We start from the raw sequence: 9,111 nt of genomic DNA, 5'->3' as shown, positions 1-9,111 counted from the left end.
TCCCAAGGAGGAGTGGGGGGTTGCGGAAAGGAGGATGAGAGCCAGCCGCAAGACTGGAAAAGGAGCGGGCACTGCAGAGGAGGGAAAAAGAATCTTGACACTGTCACTGCCAGGGATCTAGGCTGGCCTCTCACCTTGGAGAATAACAATCTCTGATGTCTGCTAATTACAGAAATACTTCCAGAGCTCTTTCCTTCATCCTGACAATGGCCAGAGAAGGTAGGTATTGATAGCCTTATTTTAGAGATGGGGAAACTGAGGCTGAGAGTAGGTAAGTGAGCTGTCCAAGGGCACTCAACTAACAAAGGACAGAAGCAAGCCTCCTCACTGTCTACCTCCAAAACCTACACTGGCTTGGAGTTGCTGTCCTGGCCCTCCACTGCCCATCTCATGTAGGATGGGAGAGTATGGGGGAGCAACCTAAGGGCTGGGGTCCTATCTATAGCCTGAATTTGAGACTTTCAGTTGTTCCTCTCATTCCCCATTTAATTTGTGGGGATCCCCAACTGGCCCCTCCCTACACTTCCAGGGCACTGAGGAGGGAGGGCTGGCTGAAGGAGCCCTGGATTATCTCTAGGCCAGGTCAGGAGCCATTAGTGTCCCCTCCCCTGACAGCATCCTCCTCCTTCTGCCCTCACATTCAGAGCCACTGAGACTTTAAGCAAGAGATGGAAAGTTAACAACTAATCTGGAGGAAGACCCTGGAAGGAGCCAGCCCCTTCCCCCAGGCTGACCTGGTTTAAGCCTTTCTTCTGCCAAGGTCACCAGCACCCCAGATGGGTGAGAGATGTGATCACTGGTTTCGTGGCCTGACCAGGGACCTCCAAGGTGAGTCAAAGCAGGATTCTCCTTGGGCATGCAGGGAAAATGACCCATTCCCTGAACACTGCCGTATTCTCCCTCCCAGACAGACCAGAACCTTGCCCTTGGGTCCTTGCCCTTGAGATTAGCTAGGACCTCTTCCTCTTCTTCTTCTCTTTCTTTCTTCTTTCTTCTTCTTCTTCTTCTTCTTGTCTCTATAAGATAACCGTTGTGGAAGATTTTTTTTTCTTTTAAGATGGAGTCTCTTGCTGTCTCCCAGGCTGGAGTGCAGTGGCTCAGTCTCAGCTCACTGCAACCTCCACCTCACAGGTCCAAGCAGTTATCCTGCCTCAGCCTCCTCAGTAGCTGGGACCACAGGCGCGTGCTACCACACTCAGCTCATTTTTGTACTTTTAGTAGAGATGAGGTTTTGCTCTGTTCACCAAGCTGGTCTCAAACTCCTGACCTCAAGTGATCCGCCTGCCTCAGCCTCCCAAAGTGCTGAGATTACAGGCATGAGGCACCCCGCCCAGTCTGGAAGACTTTTTTTAATGAAAAACAAACAAACAAACAAACATTTTTTTAAAGAATGGATTCCCTGATTCCTCAATGGCTGTCTCTTTCAATTGAACAATAAACCTTTACTTAGCACCAGCTATGTGCCCATCACTGTGCTCAGTCCTGCAGATTCTGTGGCAGATGAGAAATGCCTCAGTCCTTGGGCTGCTTGCAGCCTAGTGAGAGACAGACTTTTTTTTTTTTTTTTTTTTTTTTTTTTTTTTTTTTTTTTTTTTGAGACAGAGTCTCGCTTTGTCGCCCAGGCTGGAGTGCAGGGGCCGGATCTCAGCTCACTCCAAGCTCCGCTTCCCGGGTTTACGCCATTCTCCTGCCTCAGCCTCCTGAGTAGCTGGGACTACAGGCGCCCGCCACCTCACCCGGCTAGTTTTTTGTATTTTTTAGTAGAGACGGCGTTTCACCGTGTTAGCCAGGATGGTCTCGATCTCCTGACCTCGTGATCCTCCCATCTCGGCCTCCCAAAGTGCTGGGATTACAGCCTTGAGCCACCGCCCCTGGTGAGGGACAGACGTTTAACCCCTCTAGGAGAGTGGCTGCTTCAAGTCATCCTATGGGACCAGCTGTTCATGCTTCGTCTTGCCCAGAACTACTTCTGTGAGAGGAAAAGAGAAGGGTAGGAGCATACCCTGCAGCTGGAAACCCAAGCCAGGCGGGGAGCCACTAATGCAGTAGTTACCACACTGTATCCTCAATCCTTGGGGCTTCTCAAGCCATTGCCAGCCACTCTTCATCCAAGGCCTGGTGGAAATAAAGCTGGGCTAAGTAACACCTCTTGTGTGGAAAATTATTGTTTCTGCAAGCCTACATTCTCTCTCTCTCTCTCGCCGATCAGAACTGTAAGTTACCAAAAAAAATGAGAAGATGGAATCAATTATTACGTAGTAAATTTCATTGGCTTGGCAGGAGGTATCTTTCCCATCTTGGCCCACTGAGGAGGAAATCCTAGAAGGGATGACTGAAGCTTGGGACTAACACATTGGTGGATCTGTGCTACCCTCTGCTGGCCACAGACGGTATGACAGCCAAGACAGGGCAAGGCTTCCAGCGGCAATGGATGGATTCACCGCAGAAGCGACATTTCTGGACTGTTGTCACCTTCAGTGGAGGTATTGTGCAGTCACTGGGGATATTCAGAACCCAGGTAATTGAGAAGGTTTCCCCAGGGATCTCTTCTCTCCCCTTCACCATTACTCCGTAGGAGCCTCCTTAAAAACGGAAAACGAGGAGCCGAGGAGCCGGGCGAGGTGGCTCATGCCTGTAATCCCAGCACTTTGGGAGGCCAAGGCGGGCAGATCACGAGATCAGGAGATCGAGACCATCCTGTCTAACACGGTGAAACCTCGTCTCTACTAAAAATACCAAAAAAATTAGCCAGGCGTGGTGGCACGCGCCTGTAGTCCCAGCTACTCGGGAGGCTGAGGCAGGAGAATGGCGTGAACCCGGGAGGCGGAGCTTGCAGTGAGCTGAGATCCGGCCACTGCATTCCAGCCTGGGCGACAGAGCGAGACTCCGTCTCAAAAAAAAAAAAAAAAAAAAAAAAAAAAGGAAAAAGGGGCCGGGCGCGGTGGCTCACGCCACCTGGGAAGCGGAGGTTGCAGTGAGCCGAGATGGCGCCATTGCACTCGCACCTGGGCTACAGAGCAAGACTCTGTCTCGAGGGGGGAAAAAAAAAGGAAAAAGGGGCCAGGCACGGTGGCTCACACCTGTAATCCCAGCACTTTGGGAGGCTGAGGAGGGAAGATTGCTAAAACCCGGGAGTTCAAGACCAGCCTGAGCAACTTGGTGAGACCCCATCTCCACAAAAAATAAAAAAAACAGCTGAGCATGATGGTGGGCACCAGTAGTCCCAGCTACTCAGGAGGCTAAGGTGGGGGGATTGTTTGAGCCTGGGAGGTCAAGGCTGGAGTGAGCCAAGATCGCATCACGCACTCCACTCCAGCCTGGGCAACAGAGCGAGACCCTGCCTCAAAAAAAAAAAAGAAAAAGGAAAAAGGTTATTACACAGTTCAAAAGAGAAACAAAGTGCAAAAGCATGTGCAAAGAAAGTGAGGTCTCTCCTGGCCAAGTGCGATGGCTCACCCCTGTAATCTCAGCACTCCGGGAGGTTGAGGTGGGTGGATCATTTGAGGTCAGGAGTTTGAGACCAGCCTGGCCAACATGGTGAAACCCCATCTCTAATAAAAATACAAAAATTAGCTGGGCGTAGTGGCAGGTGCCTGTAATCCCAGGTACTTGGGAGGTTGAGGCAGGAGAATCACTTGAACCTGGGAGGCAGAGGTTGCCGTGAGCCAAGATCGCGCCACTGCACTCTAGCCTGGGCAACAGAGCAAGACTCTGTAAGAAAGAAAGAGAGAAAGGACGAGAGAAAGGAAGAGAAAGGAAGGAAAAGAAAGGAAAAGAAAAGTCTCTTGCCAGTCAGCCTCCCTGTTGCCCATTCCCTCCCCAGAGGCAACCACTCTTAACAGTTTGTCTTTTATTTATTTTTTTTTTTTTGAAATGAATTCTCACTCTGTTGCCCAGGCTGGAGTGCAGTGGCATGATCTCAGTTCACTGCGACCTCTGCCTCCTGGGTTCAAGCAATTCTCCTGCCTCAGCCTCCTGAGTAGCTGGGACTACAGGTGCATGCGCCACCACGTCCAGCTAATTTTTGTATTTTTAGTAGAGACAGGGTTTCACCATGTTGGCCAGGCTGGTATTGAACTCCTGACCTCAAGTGATCCACCTGCCTCAGCCTCCCAAAGTGCTGGGATTACAGGTGTGAGCCACTGCACCCAGCCTCTTAACAGTTCTGATGTATCTTTGCAGAGATATTTGGAGCATATGCTGTGTGTGTGTGCGTGTGTGTGTGACACAAATGATAGCACACACTCTACATTGTTGAGCACCTGCTATTTTCATGTAATAATATACCTGCCTGTAGATAGTCAACATAGTTTTCCATCATATGGTGTGTCACAATTTACTCACCATTCCCCTCCTAGTGGATATTTATGTGTGTCCGCCTTTTATTACTACAAACAATGCTAATTGCAGGAAATATCTTAGTACATATATTCGTAGACATATGTGTGTGTGTAAAATAAATTTATAAGTATGACAATTCTGGGTCAAAGATTATGTGCTCTTAAATGTTTTATAGGTTTTTACAGAATTGCCCTCCAAAAATTTTGTACCAATTTACAACCCCCAACAACGAATGAGATCACCTGTTTCCCCAAATCCTCACAAACAGGTTATTATCAGGTCTTTTTTTTTTTTTTTTTTTTTTTTTTTGAGACAGAGTCTCGCTGTGTCGCCCAGACAGTATTGCAGTGGTGTGATCTCAGCTCACTGCAAGCTCTGCCTCCCGGGTTCATGCCATTCTCCTGCCTCAGCCTCCTGAGTAGCTGGGACTACAGGCACCCGCCACCTCGCCTGGCTAATTTTTTTTTTTGTATTTTTAGTAGACACGGGGTTTCACCATGTTAGCCAGGATGGTCTTGATCTCTTGACCTCATGATCCTCCCGCCTCAGCCTCCCAAAGTGCTGGGCTTACAGGCATGAGCCACCATACCCGGCCTATCAGGCCTTTTGATCTTAGGTGATGACTCTAAAATTCCTGGTCACAGAGCAGGTGATTATCTGTCTTTTTCTTTGGGCCGCAGGTTTCTCCAAGTCAGGGACTGTGTCTTTCTCATACCTACATCCCCAGTGAAGGACTTGACAACATCCTTGGGAGTTACTCAAGGAGTATGTGCTAAATATTGAGTGAAAGAAACAGAGCTGCATTTTGGCAGGCCCGGAGGGAGGGGTTAGGTTTGAGGTTTGAGCAGGAGGCCTGCTCTTTTTTTCTTTTCTTTTCTTTACTTTTTTTCTTTTCTTTTCTTTTTTTTTTTTTTTTTTTTTTTGAGACAGAGTCTCACTCTATCACCCAGGCTGGAGTGCAGTGGCGTGATCTCGGGTCACTGCGACCTCTGAGGAGGCCTGCTCTTTAGGGCCACTCTCTCTTCCAGACCCTGGTCAAGTCTCTGCCCCAAATCCAAAAGCCTTCCTCTTTCAGGAGCCTCCCAGGTTGCAAGGTCTGAGGTTGAAGGCCCAGAACTCCCAGTGCAGCTTTCACCCAGCTCTGCTGTATTCCAGGAATGGGCCCATCATCCCCAAGTTGCCTGAGAACTGGAGACAAACTAGGTGTCCAGCTTTAGGGAATCAGTTAAACCACTGTCCAATAGAACTTTCTGCAATAATGAAAATGGTCTCTATCTGTCCCTGTCCAATATGGCAGCCACTGGCCCCTCATAGCTACTGAGTATTCAAGCTATAGCTAGTTCAACTGAGGAAACAAATAAATTTTACTTAATTTTAATTAACTTCAATTTAAGTAGCCATGTGTGGCTACTATATTGGACAGTGAAGGGTTCAATAAATTTTGATATAGCCCCACAATGGAAAACTATGCAGTTGTAAAAAATAAAATAAAATAAAATAAGGATGCCAAGAAAAATGGAAAGATCTTCAGGATATATTTTGAAACAAAAATGTGGTATAGGCTGAGTGCAGTGGCTCACTCCAATAATCCCAGCACTTTGGGAGCTAAGATGAGAGGCCGAGGCAGGAGGATCACTTGAGTCTAGGGGTTCAAGACCAGTCTGGTCAACATAATGAGACTTCTATCTCTACAGCAAGTAAAAAAAAAAAGACAGCATGGTGGTATATGAACGTAGTCCCAGCTATTCAGGAAGCTGAGGTGGGAGAATTGCTTGAGCCAGGGAAGTTGAGACTACAGTAAGCTGTGATTGTACCACCACACTCAGCCTGTGTGACGGAGCAAGACCCCATCTTAAAAAAGAAAAAAAAAAAGTCCAAGCATGGTGGCTCACACCCTAATTCCAGCACTTTGGGAGGCCAAGGATGGTGGATCACCTGAGGTTGGGAGTTCGGGACCAGCCTGACCAACATAGAAAAATCCTGTCTCTACTAAAAATACAAAATTAGCCAGGTGTAGTGGCGCATGCCCATAATCCCAGCTACTCGGGAGGCTGAGGCAGAAGAATCACTTGAACCCAGGAGGCAGAGGTTGCAGTGAGCCAAGATTGCACCATTGCACTTCAGCCTGGGCAACAAGAGCGAAATTCCATCTAAAAAAAATAAAAATAAAAAAAATAGCACAAAATGTGGTTCAGAACAGTATACATAGTATGTCGTCTTTTTTGAAAGAAAGGCAGGTAGAGGAGGCTGGGCATGGTGGCTCATGCCTGTAATACCAGCACTTTGGGAGGCCGAGGCGGGTAGATTAACTGAGGTCAGGAGTTTGAGATGAGCCTGGCCAACATGGGAAACCTTGTCTCTACTAAAAGTACTTTGGGAGGCCAAGGGGGACAGATCACTTGCAGAAATTTGAGACCAGCCTGAACAACTTGGTGAAACTACACCTTACACAAAATACAAAAATTAGTTGGAAGTGGTAGTGCACGCCTGTGGTCCCAGCTACTCAGGAGGCTAAGGTTGGAGGGCTCTTGAGCTGGGGAAGTCGAGGCTGCAGTGAGCCATGATCACGCCACTGCACTCCAGCAGGGGTGACAGAGTGAGACAGCAGGAGTGACAGAGTGAGACCCTGTCTCAAAAAAAAAAAAAGAAAAGAAAAGAGCTTTGCACAGTGTAGCCAATGAATGAAAGGGAGGTGGAAATAAAAATAGATGTTTATATTTGCTTGAATTTGCATAGGGAAAGTAATAACAGTGGTGACCTATAGGGAGCTGGGGGAAACCTGTTGCTGGGGGGCGGAGGTAGGCAAGGACAGGGGTGGGAACAGAACTTTCCAGTAAATTTCTTTATATTTCATTTTGATTGTTGAAACATGTACATATATTACCTATTCAAAAAGTTAAAGTCAGGTGCAGTGGCTCATGCCCGTAATCCCAGTACTTTGGGAGGTTGAGGTAGGAGGATCACTTTACCCCAGGAGTTAGAGACCAGCCTGGGCAGTATAGTGACCTCGTTTCTATAAAAAGTTTACAAATTAGCCATAAGCCAGGTGCGGTGGCTCACACCTGTAATCTCAGCACTTTGGGAGGCTGAGGCAGGCAGATCACCTGAGGTCAGGAGTCCAAGACCAACCTATCCAACATGGTGAAACCCCATCTCTACTGAAAATACAAAAATTAACTGGGCATGGTGGTGGGTGCCTGTAATCCCATCTACTTGGGAGGCTGAGACAGGAGAATCGCTTGAGCCCAGGAGGCGGAGGCTACAGTGAGCCAAGATCACGCCACTACACTCCAGCCTGGGCGCTACTTGGGAGGCTGACATGGGAAGGTCGCTTGAGCCAGGGAAGTCAAGGCTGCAGAGAGCCAAGATCACGCCACTGCACTCCTGCCTGTGCAACACAGTGAGACTCTGTCTCAAAAATGAAAAGGTGGCTGGGCACAAGGCTCACACCTGTAATCCCAGAACTTTGGGAGCCTGAGGAGGGCAGGTCACTTGAGGCCATGAGTTTGAGACAAGCCTGGCCAACATGGTGAAACCCCGTCTCTACTAAAAATACAAAAATTATCTGGGTGTGGCGGTGTGTGCCTGTAGTCCCAGCTACTAGAAAGGCTGAGGCAGAAGAATCACTTGAACCCGGGAGGCAAAGGTTGCATGAGCCGAAATTGCACCACTGCACTCCAGCCTGGGTGGCAGAGCGAGACTCCCTCTCAAAAAAAAAAAAGTAAATTAAAATGAAAGCAAATTGCTTGCTATCTAACCATGAGGGCTCCCTCCCTCTTCTTGGCAACTCATGATAGTCACTACGTTATCATTTCTTTTTTGTTTTTTTGGAGATGAAGCCTGCTCTGTCCCCAGGTTGGAGTGCAGTGGCACATTCTCGGCTCACTGCAACCTCTGCCTCCCGGGTTAAGGCAGTTCTCCTGCCTCAACCCCCGAGTAGCTGGATTACAGGCGCCGAGTAGCTGGGATTACAGTCACTATGCCCGGCTAATTTTTGTATTTTTTTAGTAGAGACGGGGTTTCACCATATTGGCCAAGATGGTCTCCAACTCCTGACCTGTGATCCGCCAACCTTGGCCTCCCAAAGTGCTGGGATTATAGGTGTGAGCCACTGCACCCTGCCCAAAGCTATCCTGTCTATGTAACTCACTAGAGGACAGCCCCAGAGAGTGGACCACTGAAGACCACATGAGCCTCACCCCAGTGACACAGGCTCCCAAAGCCGGCCATGCATCACAATCAGAATTTGGGGGGAGTACGGCCAGGGATCTGTCTTTTACAGTCCTCCAGGTAATTCAGTCAGTTACTGACCCGTCCTTGTCAATGTTTCCCAGTGAAGAGAGTACAGGCTACATGTCCCAGATACATACACCTTCCCTTTAGACAGCAGTCATCACTGACGTCTTCTGAGTACCAATGATGTGCCAGACACTGAGGCATTCTGTGTGTTACTTTAAGGCAAACAGCATCCCGGCAGGGCAGGGCTTGCCACTGTGCTTACTGAGCTCAGCGTCCTCTGGAGTGTCTGACTTATTCAAGGTCATATCGCTGGAAAGTGTCAGAAGTAGGATCTGAATCCAGTCATAAACTAACTCCCTGAGCCTCCGTTTTCTTCTTTGAAAAAAAAAAAAAAAAAAATGGTGACAGGATTTTATTGAATTGTTTTGAATATTAAATAAAATGTTATGTAAAGCACTTAGCAGAGACTTTTATTTCCAGCAATAAGGTGGACTATGTATGTTCAGAAAAACTCTTGTGGTACAAAACAGC

General features: G+C 48.1%; 1 long non-coding RNA gene across 1 annotated transcript; it reads left to right on the top strand.

Moving 5' to 3' along the window:
- Positions 1-139: 139 nt before the first annotated feature.
- LOC115894753 lies at positions 140-2,732 on the top strand. The gene is made up of 4 exons (XR_004054916.1): positions 140-219; positions 645-828; positions 2,281-2,483; positions 2,576-2,732. It is a non-coding gene; the product is annotated as an uncharacterized LOC115894753 (long non-coding RNA).
- The last annotated feature ends 6,379 nt before the right edge of the window (positions 2,733-9,111 follow it).

Source organism: Rhinopithecus roxellana, chromosome 19, assembly GCF_007565055.1.
Source record: "Rhinopithecus roxellana isolate Shanxi Qingling chromosome 19, ASM756505v1, whole genome shotgun sequence".
Taxonomy (NCBI): domain Eukaryota; kingdom Metazoa; phylum Chordata; class Mammalia; order Primates; family Cercopithecidae; genus Rhinopithecus; species Rhinopithecus roxellana.
The sequence above is the reverse complement of the archived record's forward strand: the minus strand, read 5'-3'. Positions and strand labels throughout refer to the sequence as shown.